Raw genomic sequence first — 15,350 nt, 5'->3', positions numbered from 1 at the left:
TAGGGAGAAGTAAGCATGCTCAGTAAGTGTGGGGGATGTAGGGAGAAGACACGCATGCTCAGTAAGTGTGGGGGATGTAGGTAAGCATGCTCAGTAAGTGTGGGGGATGTAGGGACACGCATGCTCAGTAAGTGTGGGGGATGTAGGGACAAGCATGCTCAGTAAGTGTGGGGGATGTAGCATGCTCAGTAAGTGTGGGGGATGTAGGGAGAAGCATGCTCAGTAAGTGTGGGGGATGTAGGGACAAGTACGCTTGCTTTGATTGCAGCGTCACGTGTCAAGTTAAGTATGGAGTCAGCTGCTGGAAGCAGGCATGCTACATATGTGTGCCTAGACGCAAACACACACAAACACACACAAACACAAACATCTGCTGACATCACCCCCGCCACACTGCTGCTGCTGCTGCTGCTGCTGCTGCTGCTGCTGCTGCTGCTGGCCAGTGAAATTCCAGGAGGTGAGTCAACAGGCAGAGAGGAGAGGAGTCATATGGGTGTTGCCGGGAAAGACGGTGGCATCTGCGGCGAAGATGTGTGTGACTCAGATGATTGCCAATTCACGACAGTTAGCAAATCTACATAATTTATTACCCGATAACAGCACACCATTGTACCATAGCACATGATAGCACATATTGATGAGTCAATGAGTCAAGAGAGAAGTGAATCTGTCACAGTCCTTTGCAACATCAAATCCAACGCAAGCTGTTGCGCGTGTCACCCGGCCACAGGATAACCACAAGAAACTACTGCTGATTTCCCCATGGCAACAGCAGGTCAGGAGCCTTCCCTTGGTTACCGTTCACTCTGACATCACATTAGATGGAAGACAATGAGTGGCCAACGATGTCATCACGATGATGTCATCGCTATTGCCAGAGCCAGAGGAAAATCACTGGGAATCCCTCCACCTTCCTGTGATACAATGGCAGCTAGAGGCAGCTGAATTTCACTTTCTACAGCAGAAATCAAAAAGTCAACTCCAGACACTGTATTTACCTTACGCCACCCTACCTCAAAAATAAATATGCTGATTTACAAAATGAAAACGGGTATTCAAATCCTTTTGAACATGATTAATTTGAATATCACGGGTCAGAAAGCCAAGTCATCGCTACATACACCATAAACCAATAGGCCACAATGACATCAGCAGCAGGATCTTATTATCCCCCTGTGGCGCTGTTATCTGCATCTGTCCCGCCCTGACGCCCCCGACACAATCTACTGACTAACAGACACAATCTACTGACGCCCCAGACACAATCTACTGACTAACAGACACGCCTTGTAGTTTAGACCTATAGAGTGAAATGAGGGGCATACAAGAGTAAAAACCAGGTAGGGCTGAGAGATATTGACCAAAAAAATCTAATTGTAATTATTTGACAGAAAATTGTGATTTGAACAGAAGTTTTTGGTGATTTTTTTTTTTTTTTTTTTTAGAACTTTAGAATTGTTTGAAGAAAAGTGATTTGAGATGTCAGTGTGCAGGCTCTACGGAGCTCTGCTGGAAAACACCTTGTTTAGACATCCGTTTGGACACGCCGCTTATGCAATTAGTTGCAGCCTCTGCGATTAGGAAATTGCAGAAGTTCATAATATTGCGATTTCAATGTATTTTTCCAATGAATTGTCCAATTCTAGAACAAGACATCTCCACACAGTTCAACATCTCAACATGATCAAGTTAAACATCTCCACACAGGCTCGTCTACAGGGTCTCACTGCGTTGCATGTTCCTGCTTAAAGTCGAACTGAACCCGTTCGTCACGTGCATCGCAGTCCGTTTCAGACTGAAAACATAATTTGTCTGAGATGACAAGTTCAGAGGCGGGTCATAGTATCATGTCGATGATTTGATTTGACAATTCTGTCGACTGGCTTTGGCATTGGTCAATCATGGCGTGTTCCACCCCCAAATCCAGTGGGATTCAGCGTGTTGTCGTCGTGCTACGCGAGTGGGATCCGCGGAGTACCAGGCAGCCAGCTGCTTCGTGCGGAGCGAGCGGACAATCCGATGCATGGGTGCTGTCCGCCCGCCTGGAATCTCCGAGGGGAGACCCCTGACAACCACGCTCTCAAGCGCGCGCCTTTTACGCTATTTCTGTAAATACGATATTCCTGGAATGCGCGTTTTAACGAGCCAGTTACATTTCTTTGCATTCTTAGAGATTTTTGTTTTTTGTTCATGTTTCTAACAATTGGCCAAGTTAGTAGTTAGTTTATGGGACAGGAATTCTGCCAGATGACAGGCACTAGGCGCCATTTTCTACTTCATTTGGAAGAGAAAATTATCCTGAAATGAAGATTTGATTGACAGCTGCCATGTCGTGATATGATTGGTTGAGATGGGGTCGAAATTTGATAGTACTAGGTGACGTCAGCAAACTGTAGATTTCTGTTATCAATGAAATCTTGAAAAATGAACTTTTGATGTGAAAAAGTGTGAAAAACTAAAGAAATTTGATTTTTGTGATTTCTTCATACATTATTAAATGGGTGCACTGCCTACACCCAGGTATTTGAACTAAAAGAAAAGAAAAGTCATTTTTGGGTTCAGCTCGACTTTAACCAGTTTTACTTTAGCCACTTTTGGAGAACGGAAGCTCCCAGTGCCAGAGTTTCAGAGCGTTTTCAGTGATTTTTCGAGGCCCACAGAATATTGTGTGATATTACTATGTAAACACCGAACACGAAGAACGAGGAGACTCTCTTCTATCATCTGCAAAAAAAAGTTTATTGACCCCATTTTCCGTTCTTTAGTTATGAGCCGGAGAAGATAGGCTGTTTTGAGCAAAAAGACAGGTTTCAAATTATAAGCTGAGATATTCAGCCTTTTGTGAAATGCAGCATTTCAAGCACATTCACTGACGCTAGCTAATATTTTCTGATGTAGTGACGTGGTGTAGTTCTGTGGAGCCTGCGTGCCCCACCCCCCTCTCCCCGCCTCAGCTGCAAACTCCTCCCCACACGCACCCAGTCTATTTTCGGACCCTCTGTTTTTGCGCCGGGCGGCTCCCGGGCGGCTCCCAGCGCGACAAGGAAATGCCAAACGGGACTGCAGGGATAGGTTTGGCCCTTCGGCGTCGGGTGCTGCCTTTCTGGCGGGTAATCGTGTGGAGAAACTATATGCAGACAGACAGACAGAGGCAGAGGAGCTCAGTTGTGTGCGCGGATTGACTGATGTTCGCAGCCCGACGTCAGCTGCAGACAGAGCAATCTATATGGCTCTGGCTGCAGCATGCATCGGCTTCTCTTTGATCACGGCTTTTTGCTGCAGTTTTCCGGACCTTTCTGTAATCTGGAGAGCACTGTCGCCACCTAATGAGTCCGTAAAATAGGTTATACACCTTCAATAGCTCCCATATTTGTACAGGAGATGCCTGATGCTTTGATCCACGTCCCACCGTCAAAAAACGCAATTGACGACTTTAGTCGTCTTTGGCACTCAACGTTACTAAAGCAATTGACGACTAAAGTCGTCATTGGCACTCAATGAGTTAAGTGGCAAAATGTAGGAATAACTAACCCGCAACACCCCTGCTACTGTTAGTGTGTGTAATCAATCTGACACGATTTCATGAGCACTTACATTTGTGTGTGTATGCTGTTCTCTTTTCTCCAGGACACAAACTGTCATCATCCCTCACATATAAAGACTAACGAGAGAGACGAGAATGAGAGCTGCTCCATGTAGTCCTGCTACTCCAACTGCTCTCACACTGAACAGTGGCGCTTTGGCCGCCCTGAGTAGAACACTTACTAGTCGGGTTTCCATCCACCTGTTTTGATGCGAAATTTCAATTTGCGCATAAAAAAACTGAGTGGAAACGCTGCCTAATTCGCAAAAACCTCCAAATATCGCAAAAAAGTTTTCACGCTTGTATTAGTAGTATTGATAGTAGTATTCACTTACTATCTGCTCCGTGGATTATAACGTTATGCTTGAGTCACACCTGGTAATCCAGAAATGGCGTTATGGTACCTTTGTCTACTTGTAGATCATCAAGAAACTTTAAATGAATAACGTTAGATGTGTTTAACAGAGCTGTATATTGGGTCTAGCAGCTGATCAGCAGCTCAGACAGCCTCAAACACGAGGTGATTGACAGCTCTATAATTCGCAAAATAGCAGTGGATGGAAACGCGCATTGTTTCGCATTTTATTTTGCCGACTTTCTGAAAATTCGATTAAAAGTTGCCATACATTTGGATGGAAACCCAGCTACTGATACACATGATGCACGCCCTCTCTCTTACAGAGGTACACACACACACCTTTATTTGTGTTCACATTTACCTTGAACACAAACAATAATTATAGATGCTCAAACATCGGGAAATTTCATAATGACAAATGTATCTAGTCTGAGTCTATGGATAAAGGAAACAGCGCCTCCTCCAAATGGACACACACACACACACACACACACACACACACACACACACACACACAATCACAGCTGGAGGGATTCTTTCCTTGCAGAGAAGTAACAGGTGACATCCGCATGGCCAATGGACAGTTTGAGGAGAGCACAACACACAGAGCATCAAGAGAAAACTAACTCCTCTCACACAGAGCATCCAGAGGAGACTAACTCCTCTCACACAGAGCATCCAGAGGAGACTAACTCCTCTCACACAGAGCATCCAGAGACAACTAACTCCTCTTACATAGAGCATCAAGAGAACACTAACTCCTCTCACACAGAGCATCCAGAGAAGACTAACTCCTCTCACACAGAGCATCCAGAGACAACTAACTCCTCTTACATAGAGCATCCAGAGAAAACTAACTCCTCTCACACAGAGCATCCAGAGAAGACTAACTCCTCTCACACAGAGCATCCAGAGAAGACTAACTCCTCTCACACAGAGCATCAAGAGAAAACTAACTCCTCTCACACAGAGCATCCAGAGAAGACTAACTCTGCTCACACAGAGCATCCAGAGACAACTCCTCTTACATAGAGCATCCAGAGAAAACTAACTCCTCTTACACAGAGCATCCAGAGAAGACTAACTCCAATTACAAGGCTAATGCTGTGTCTTGGAGTCAAAAGCAATAGACACGCTCCAAGTAACTCCTATATTTGTCCCTGGGTGTGGTGTTGTATTAATAGAGTCCCTGTTTGTGTGTTTATGGCCTGTGTGTGTGTGTGTGTGTGTGTGTGTGTGTGTGTGTGTGTGTGTGTGTGTGTGTGTGTGTGTGTGTGTGTGTGTGTGTGTGAGAAAGAGAGACTGACTGTGACTGTGTGGAAGGTTTGCTCACTGATGTTAATGATTGATGGAAAAAGCAGACTTGTTTGCTTTCTGACAGACGACACACTCGTTCACACACGCGAACATAGAGACACTGCATGAAATAGGCCACGCCCATCACGGGGGAAATCGCACCGTTCACTCCCACACACCCGCGTCATTTTCCTTGAATTAAACATAGCTAAAAGCTGTTGTGTGGTGGGCTGCGCAGACAACAAATGTAAAAAATTCGCCAGTTAAAGTTTTTTTGTACTCCTGAGCAAAACAAGGAAGCCATTGAGAATTGGCCAGAAGAAAAATGTGGATCTAGCTGTCAAGGAAATAAGTTGGAGAGTTCATCTTCCCTATATACAATATTTTTGTGCAACACGCAACCATGCACGCGACATAGGAGAACGCCAGGATTGGAGGGGGGGTTTCTGTTTTCCCCCGTTTTGGGCGTGGTTTCTGAATGACGACGCGCTCCGCAGTGTCTCTATGCGATGCTGCATGCTAGGTCCAGTAAGCCATCGCTTGCCTTTAACTGGAGCAGGTAGCTGCTCCACATCATCACCAATATCAACAGTGGCCTCCTTGTAAAAGCACCCAGACTGCTATATAATTCTCCAGCACAACAGGAAGGGAATTACCCTGACCCCTCAATCTTGTGGCCAAACATTTAGTTTCCTTTTCCCCCAGTGTAAATAAATCAACCTGGCACACGGTGCAACTCGCTCAGGGCTGGAGCACAGAGCCTCTAACCAAAGATACAGCGGCTCTGGTCTGTGTGCAGAGAGACGTACGCAGGGCAGACCTGTGTGTGCAGAGAGACTTACGCAGGGCAGACCTGTGTGTGCAGAGAGACTTACACAGGGCAGACCTCTGTGTGCAGAGAGACTTACGCAGGGCAGACCTCTGTGTGCAGAGAGAGACGTACACAGGGCAGACCTCTGTGTGCAGAGAGAGACTTACACAGGGCAGACCTCTGTGTGCAGAGAGAGACTTACACAGGGCAGACCTCTGTGTGCAGAGAGAGACTTACACAGGGCAGACCTCTGTGTGCAGAGAGACTTACGCAGGGCAGACCTCTGTGTGCAGAGAGAGACTTACACAGGGCAGACCTCTGTGTGCAGAGAGAGACTTACACAGGGCAGACCTCTGTGTGCAGAGAGAGACTTACACAGGGCAGACCTGTGTGTGCAGAGAGAGACTTACACAGGGCAGACCTCTGTGTGCAGAGAGAGACTTACACAGGGCAGACCTCTGTGTGCAGAGAGACTTACGCAGGGCAGACCTCTGTGTGCAGAGAGAGACGTACACGGGGCAGACCTCTGTGTGCAGAGAGAGACTTACACAGGGCAGACCTCTGTGTGCAGAGAGACTTACGCAGGGCAGACCTCTGTGTGCAGAGAGACTTACACAGTGCAGACCTCTGTGTGCAGAGAGAGACGTACACAGGGCAGACCTCTGTGTGCAGAGAGAGACTTACACAGGGCAGACCTCTGTGTGCAGAGAGACTTACGCAGGGCAGACCTCTGTGTGCAGAGAGACTTACACAGTGCAGACCTCTGTGTGCAGAGAGAGACGTACACAGGGCAGACCTCTGTGTGCAGAGAGACTTACACAGGGCAGACCTCTGTGTGCAGAGAGACTTACGCAGGGCAGACCTCTGTGTGCAGAGAGACTTACGCAGGGCAGACCTCTGTGTGCAGAGAGAGACGTACACAGGGCAGACCTCTGTGTGCAGAGAGAGACTTACACAGGGCAGACCTCTGTGTGCAGAGAGACTTACGCAGGGCAGACCTGTGTGTGCAGAGAGACTTACGCAGGGCAGACCTGTGTGTGCAGAGAGACTTACGCAGGGCAGACCTCTGTGTGCAGAGAGAGACTTACACAGGGCAGACCTCTGTGTGCAGAGAGACTTACGCAGGGCAGACCTCTGTGTGCAGAGAGAGACTTACACAGGGCAGACCTCTGTGTGAAGAGGAGAGACTTAAGCCACTTCTTAACATGCAGTGGAATCCGTATTATAACCTGCACCTAGCCGGTTGGCCTGCATGTTAAACAACAATTAGCCGGCCTACGCGCACTCCCGCGAGTCCGTATCTTATCTACCTCGACCACCGGTATAAGATCCGCTTCCACGCAATCGCAGCTCATGTTAAACAGCTGGCAGGATATTATCCGCATATCCGTAGTGGGCAGGTGTGGCTCGTGACTCACTTCACGTTCACTAGTTTATTAATTAATGAATCGTTCGGGCAATCGCTTATATAACGAGCAAACTCACGGTTTCCTCAAGTGCTGCAAAAACGGATTGATTGATTGTTTGGCCAATGCGCTTCAGCTGCAGCCAGGCAGGTCCAGTGCATCAGGTCTGCTGCTGCTGCTGCTTGCTTGCTCCCATGTCAGAAAAAGCCTAACTTGTGTGGGGAGAAATACATTGAAAACTAGTTAGATATGACTTGAAATGCCACTTGTAAAATAAATCACCCACAGTGATTGACGACAGTCCGACCACTATTTTGACTGGGCTGCGCCTGCTTTATGTAGCAATGTGAAGCGCTCATTTTTTGGCACATTGCCACCCCTCGTTGGAATGGACTCCGTTAAAACCAACGGCATGCTTTTTGAAGTCTCCAGATTTGTCGCTAACGTGATGCAGCCAATTATATCAGCAGGCAGTGTTGTGTGCCTCTCCACTGCGTAGAGGATAGGAGCTGACTGACTGATAGGCTATCAAACTTTTGTGGGGAGAAATAGCCTACATTTAAAACTAGTCAGATATGACTAGTTGCCACTTGTAAAATAGATCACCCACAGTGATTGACGACGGTGCGACCACTATTTTGACTGCCTCATAGCTACAGCTGCTTCCTATCACATTTCTTGTTTTCGATAGATGCTACCGCGCCGCGCCGCCCCCCCCCCCCCCCCCCCCCCCCCCCCCCCCGCCCACTGGCAGAAAAAAACGGCTCATATCCAGTTGTTTCTTAACAAAGACCCCTGATGTTTAGAAAGGCAAAACCTGAAATTATCCTGCTCTCTCTAGCAGGACATGATCCAGAGTTCATGTTTAAAAGGCACTTTACACAGGGCAGACCTCTGCGTGCAGAGGAGAGACTTACACAGGGCAGACCTCTGTGTGCAGAGGAGAGCCTTACACAGGGCAGACCTCTGTGTGCAGAGGAGAGACTTACACAGGGCAGACCTCTGTGTGCAGAGGAGAGACTTACACAGGGCAGACCTCTGCGTGCAGAGGAGAGACTTACACAGGGCAGACCTCTGTGTGCAGAGGAGAGACTTACACAGGGCAGACCTGTGTGTGCAGAGAGACTTACACAGTGCAGACCTCTGTGTGCAGAGAGACTTACACCGGGCAGACCTCTGCGTGCAGAGGAGAGACTTACACAGGGCAGACCTCTGCGTGCAGAGGAGAGACTTACACAGGGCAGACCTGTGTGTGCAGAGGAGAGACTTACACAGGGCAGACCTCTATGTGCAGAGGAGACTTACACAGGGCAGACCTCTGTGTGCAGAGGAGAGACTTACACAGGGCAGACCTCTATGTGCAGAGGAGAGACTTACAGAACACAGGACAGACTTCTGGGGGAGACACACCCTCAGCACCCAGTCCACAGCGGACCTTCTTTCTAGCTGTGAGGCAACAGTGCTACCACTGCGCCGCTGAGCTGCTTAGCAACCTACAATATACCCATGTAATAATAATAATAATAATAATAATAATAATAATGAGATTGACACGTGATACAGATTTTCTTTCACACACACACACACACACACACACACACACACACACACACCTCTAGCTTTTGACATGGTTGGTTAATTATTGCTTCTTAAATAACACGATCTGTCAAACCTGAAATCCTAATATGCAAATTCAACACAGCCAAGCCTGCAGGAGGAAAAGACAGCCGTGCCATCTCCTCTCAAACGAGGCCATGTCAGCCGCTGATTAATAATCCACACATACATACAGAGCAGCTGATTAATAATCCACACATACATACAGAGCAGCTGATTAATAATCCACACATACATACAGAGCAGATTAATAATCCACACATACATACAGAGTAGATTAATAATCCACACATACATACAGAGCAGATTAATAATCCACACATACATACAGAGCAGATTAATAATCCACACATACATACAGAGCAGATTAATAATCCACACATACATACAGAGCAGATTAATAATCCACACATACATACAGAGCAGATTAATAATCCACACATACATACAGAGCAGATTAATAATCCACACATACATACAGAGCTGATTAATAATCCACACATACATACAGAGCAGATTAATAATCCACACATACATACAGAGCAGCTAAATTAATCTGATTAATAATCCACACATACATACAGAGCAGCTAAATTCATCTGATTAATAATCCACACATACATACAGAGCAGCTGATTAATAATCCACACATACATACAGAGCAGCTAAATTCATCTTTGATAGAGTTGCTGTCATTTCCTCACAGCCACTTGTTGTCAGTGGGGCTTGCACCAAATTGGTCTTTGTACAGATAGAAGGGAGGTAAGAAGGCAGTAAGGCACAGACACATGGGACATTTTATACTGATTGATCACCTTGTAAATAATAACCATGTGCTTTTAGGTAGCATGCATCCGACTCCGTGTTGCCAGATTGTTTCCATAGACCTGCATTTTATTCGGTTCTGTGTGCATTTTGGTGGCTTTTGAGCTTTTTTCTTTGGGCTGGAAACCATTGCTGTATCTGGCAACCCGACCCAATAGAGAAATAACTTTATCCCTTTCTGTTTCTGTTTCAGTCTTGCAGACTTGGTAGTTCAAGGTTCAATCAAAGCGACTAGCTAACATTTAACTTCCAGAACCGTTACCATTTATAAGCAGAATAAGAAGAGTAAAGACTAGCAAAACCAACTAACATTACTGTTAACTAGAACGACCGCAACGCGGACTTATGCCTCCGCCATTAGTTCAGTCCAAATCGCCATTTGAGGCAAATTGGAAGAAATTCCGTCAAGGCGCTCCTGAGATGTTGCGTTACAGAGCTTGGAAATTGGGTGTGTGAGGTCACAGTGACCTTGAACTTTGACCACCAAAATGTAATCAGTTCATCCTTGAGTCCAAGTGGACGTTTGAGGCAAATTCTAAGAAATTCCATCAAGACATTCCTGAGATATCGTGTTAACAAGCTTGAAAATGGCATTGGAGAGGTCACAGTGACCTTGACCTTTGACCTTTGATGACCAAAATGGAATCAGTTCATCCTTGCGTCCAAGTCGATGTTTGAGCCAAATCAGAATAAATGATATCAAGCTGTTCTTGAGATATTGTGTTAACGAACTTGGGAATGGCGTTCGTGAGGTCACAGTGACCTTGAAATTGTAATCAGTTCATCCTTGAGGCCAAGTTAATGTTTGAGGCAAATTTGATTAAATTCCGTCAAGGCGTTCTTATATTATTGATGGATGAAATGCATGTTTAATGGAAACTGTTAGAGTCTAACAGTTTCCTAACAGTTAGACCAATTACTGCTATAAAAGGTGATATAAGAGGGGCAAGGAGTGACATAAATACTGCTATAGCCTACCAGCTGGTAATTAAAAAATGTAATTAAATTAAAAACGATCGGCATGATGATCGGTATCAGGCAGATATTGCTCATAGACGATCGGTGACAAAAAATGTGATCGGTGCATCACAAAATTATCATATAAACTACCGGTAACTTGTTTTATACAGATCAATCGACATTGGTAAATATCGATTTCTCTGCAAAAACACCAATGTTAATATTTGTTATCTTATCGGCCACATTTTTCATATCAGTGCATCCCTAGTCCTGACTGTCATATCGCACAGTAATTAGTATTAGTACTAATTAGCCTCTGCTAGATTCTAATTAGCCCCAGAAGTGCCAAACATGTACACATTTGCACACACAGTTCAATCACAAACACACACAGCACCGAGATGATGCGAAACTAACAAGATATGGCCCATTTTATCATTTGCTCAAAAACGTAGCATCATATTGTGCTCATCTGACAGAAGCAATAATCCGGAAGCAAAAATGTACAGTGAGTGCCATACCAGGATAACAAGTTAGTTCATCAAAGGAGAACAGAGGCAGCATCCAGCTACAGTACCAATGTTCACACACACGTATACGCACACACACACACACACACACACACACACAGCGGTGTACAGACTCATGACCCGCTCCGCTCCCGGGTCCACTAAATCTCTGCATGGCTACTCCCTTTTGCTCAAGGAGCACTGTATGTGTGTGTTTAGGGTTATTTATAGCATTATATGTGTGTGTGTTAGGTTATTTTTAGCTCGCCACCTCCAGCCTAGGAAATTAACAGTTCGTTTTGAAACCCTAGAGCCCTGCCTGGACCAAGAGGATAATCTTACGTGACAGGTTACTGAGGGTGCGAGCACAGAGCAGCGAGAGCGATGATGGGAGAGGAGTGGCTCTGGGCGAGGGAGGGGGGAGAGGGCTACTCTTTCCATACGCCAGGGCACAGCAGACCACACGGGGGGGGGGGAGGGGTCGACGTGAAAAAGAAATCAAAGACCTCCTACCTCCCCCCCCTTGTCAAAAAGACAATATTTGGCCTGGTAATCCAGCTGTACGGCCGGGGTATCCTCAGAACACTCGATGACTCGGGGTCGACCCGAGTCAGACACGAGACACCTCTTTTTCTCTGTGATTTCATAGCTTAGGCTCTTGACATGGAAACAATGGCATGAAGTCAAACACACTTTGCACAAGAATGGCCATCTTTCTCTACATGCATCCCGCTCTCCGTTAGAGCGCTTAATTGGTTAAAGGATCCATACTGGCAGAGACACTGGCCCACTGCGGGGATAAGAGATTTTTAATGGAGCGATGATGGTAAGGAGAACCTCTCCAGGGAGGTATCACGGTCCAATACTTGGAGTCCAAGACCCATCTTGGAGCCTTAATAGCCCACCGCCCCCTTCCACTGCTCTCGCAGATGACATCATCCTCCTAAATGGCATCCGAACAGTGTTGACAGGCAGCTGAGGAATCACTATTCTATTTTCCGAGGCCAATGAAACACATGGAGGTGAGGATTTATTTAACACAATCCAGAATGATGATGTCTATCAAAATGAATGAATACTGAATATAACTCCATTACACTCATGATAGGACTTACTATGCATATGATATTTAGCCATAGCCAGGATTCCTCTTCTGGAGGCGGAACACACGCATTGAAAATCAAGACTATGTGCGGCATGAACAAAAACCTAATTTTGCTCAGTTTAAATCTTTAGGGAATACCCATAAATAAACAGATTTGCGTCCTACTGATTTCTCCCTCACAAACACACAGATACAGAAGATACAGAGCGTGTGCATTGTGTGTAGTTAAAAACCAGCAGTTCTTGAGGGGGCTGGAGTTCCCGGTGACCTTTTCCCTACTGGGTCGTGCTTTCAGCTCGCCGGGCAGGGTGAGATGGTGGAGGCAGCAGCAGTGGAGATGAAAAGGCCAGCTGACCTCCACACAAAGGGCTGCCAGTTAGAGGAACCATGAGGCTCAGATGACACCAAAGAGCTCGAAATTCATCCGTGCCCTTCTTGCAATCAGTGCGAGTTGGGCGAAGACACCGACCCAATGGCTCTTGGTGTGTGTGCGTAATAGGTGTGATTAGCAGCACTGCACAGAAAGCATCTCGTGAGTTACATGCACACAAAGCTGAACGGGCGTAAGAGCCCGCCCAAGATCAGCTCTCCAAGTCCGAAGAAGGACGACAGCAACAAACGGCACAGATTCACAACAGCACAGCATCATCGAGGACCACAGCAACAAACTGACCTCCCCTGTATCAGCATTCCCTCAACAGCACAACATTATGTGGCACTGAGCCGCCAGTTGCGATGCCGAGGAACAAAGGCCATTTCTAGTCTGCGCTACAATAGCACTTAACATCTGGAGGGCCATCCCCAAAATCTGCTTAGCAGTGTGCCCTAGAGCCTTTCCCAAGCCCTCTCTGGGCCTCGGACACACACAGGCGCTACACACAGCAAATTAAATCTCTGTGGATGAAAGGAACATGATGACCAAGTGCTCTTTTGTAAAACATGATCTTGGTAATTCCAGACGAGGCTCTCTCTCGTATACATGACGTCATGCTGTCCAGTAGTGCTCAGCATACAGCTGTTCAGCGAGAGGGATGAGACATTAACATCACACCTCTATTATTGGCTCGACTATCTCCAGGTGGCTGCCAGCTGTCTGAATTCCTGACTGACACACTGAACCCTGCACACATTGATTTCATGTACATAACATTTAATTGACGTCAGGCGATCACTGAAGGACCAGCATCACATATCATTCAGACAAGATGCTTTGGTCAACAGCAGTGATGTCATGGTGAAAAACAAGGCGGATAAACTATTGGCCTCCAGGCGGTGATCATCATATGACAAACATCCACCAATATATAAGATTCACTTCTATTTTTCAGAAAAACATCCGCTTTACCTTAAAAGACCCTCCGTGTTCTCAGCTTGATGCTACTTACGATGGTGTAGTAGGGCTAAAATGTGTATTCTGTCATAAAGATGTATAATGTCAGTCAAAGGTGGGTTAATTTAGTCAACAAACAAAAACATGATTAAACTGTTTGGGTGGGTTTACATCCCTGGTTGGCCTAGATTCTAGACTCTAGAAGAATAGAAGAGAATAGAATAGAAGATAATTCTTTATTTGGCAATTGGCTTGGTGTGGGTGGTGTCTACCAGCCCTATAGCCAGAATGTGAATGATGCCAATGTCCCATTTTCAACTTATACTGGTGAAGTTGAGCAGAATAACATTTATTCCAAGTCAGCCTTCCAAACGCCTTGTAATGGAATGTAACTTCCGCAGTGCTACATTCAGTTTTCACTCCGTGTGACGGCCGACCGGGGCGTCACCCGAGTCTGTCTGTGCCATGGCCACTGCCGACAGTCAGTATAGCCTTCTACTCTAGTTTGTCTCTACACTGGAAAACATTCATATAATAACTATATAAATACCCTCGACGATAAGGCAATTTAAACGCAAAAATCGTATTGTTTTTCAAAATGAAGTTGGGTGGGGGAGAAACAATAACATAAAATAAATCCACATCAGCCTGTTCCTCCTTGGCCAAGTTTTGAACCGCCGAAGTCAAGAGAGATTGTTTATCCTTAACAGCATGATGACAAACGGACTCGACTATGTAAAATCCCCAAACCTTGCAATCCCTCAACCAACTATCCAAGAGCAAGATAGATGCAGATATAGAGCTTTGCCGGGGTCGGGGTGTGAACCAAATGAATGTGGTCCGCAATCTTCATTGCGCTCCAACAAACGTACAACGCGTTTGTAATGAGTAACTCGACAAAACAAAAAACAGTCACTGCCTTTAGGTATTAGATGGACATATTTCACACACACAGGAATGTGCATTGCATACTTACAACAAGCTGGGGTCTAATTAGCGACGTGTTCGTCTACCCGGAGAAAGAGAAGAAACAATGTTTCAACTCAATTTGCGTCCCTGGCTCAATCAGATGAAAAGGATTATTCTCTGTCTGGTCCGCGCCGTCGTCAGATATCCACACTTTATTCACATACAAAAACAGCTTAATTTTCCAGTAGAAATTGATAAAAATGAACCCGCGATGAACAATGTGCTTCCAGAGAGAGAGAGAGAGAGAGGATGAGGAGTGTTGAGCCCACGCCCAGCTCTATCAAACATAGAACCGCCCCGGTTACCATGCATGCATGTTGATGCTGCCTTCACGTACTGTCCGAAATATGGCAACTATGATGTGACCGAACAAAGATGACAATCCAAAGCGGTAGCCTACGTGGATTAGAGGATTTTTGTTTTCATCATGAAACTCGAGTTGCCATATAGACCGACATATTTTGCTTTTGCACACACAGGAATGTGCACTGCATACTTTTCTAACAAAACGCAGTGCTGTGTCTGTGTGATTAAAGAGAGAGAGAGAGAGAGAGAGAGAGAGAGAGCGAGAGAGAGAGAGA

At 45.9% G+C, this 15,350-nt stretch overlaps 1 protein-coding gene across 2 annotated transcripts in view; it reads right to left on the bottom strand.

The window, feature by feature from the left end:
* Positions 1-14,979, bottom strand: part of hrasa (HRas proto-oncogene, GTPase a) — a 31,423-nt gene extending 16,444 nt beyond the window's left edge. For both annotated transcript variants that reach the window (XM_083655081.1, XM_083655080.1), the window contains exon 1: positions 14,777-14,979. The gene's annotated coding sequence lies outside the window, so the exon portion shown is untranslated. The remainder of the gene's footprint in view (positions 1-14,776) is intronic.
* Between the last annotated feature and the right edge of the window lie 371 nt (positions 14,980-15,350).

Source organism: Poromitra crassiceps, assembly GCF_964638095.1.
Source record: "Poromitra crassiceps genome assembly, chromosome: 18".
NCBI classification, from domain to species: domain Eukaryota; kingdom Metazoa; phylum Chordata; class Actinopteri; order Beryciformes; family Melamphaidae; genus Poromitra; species Poromitra crassiceps.
Note: the sequence above shows the minus strand (reverse complement) of the source record. Positions and strands in the feature narration are given on the sequence as shown.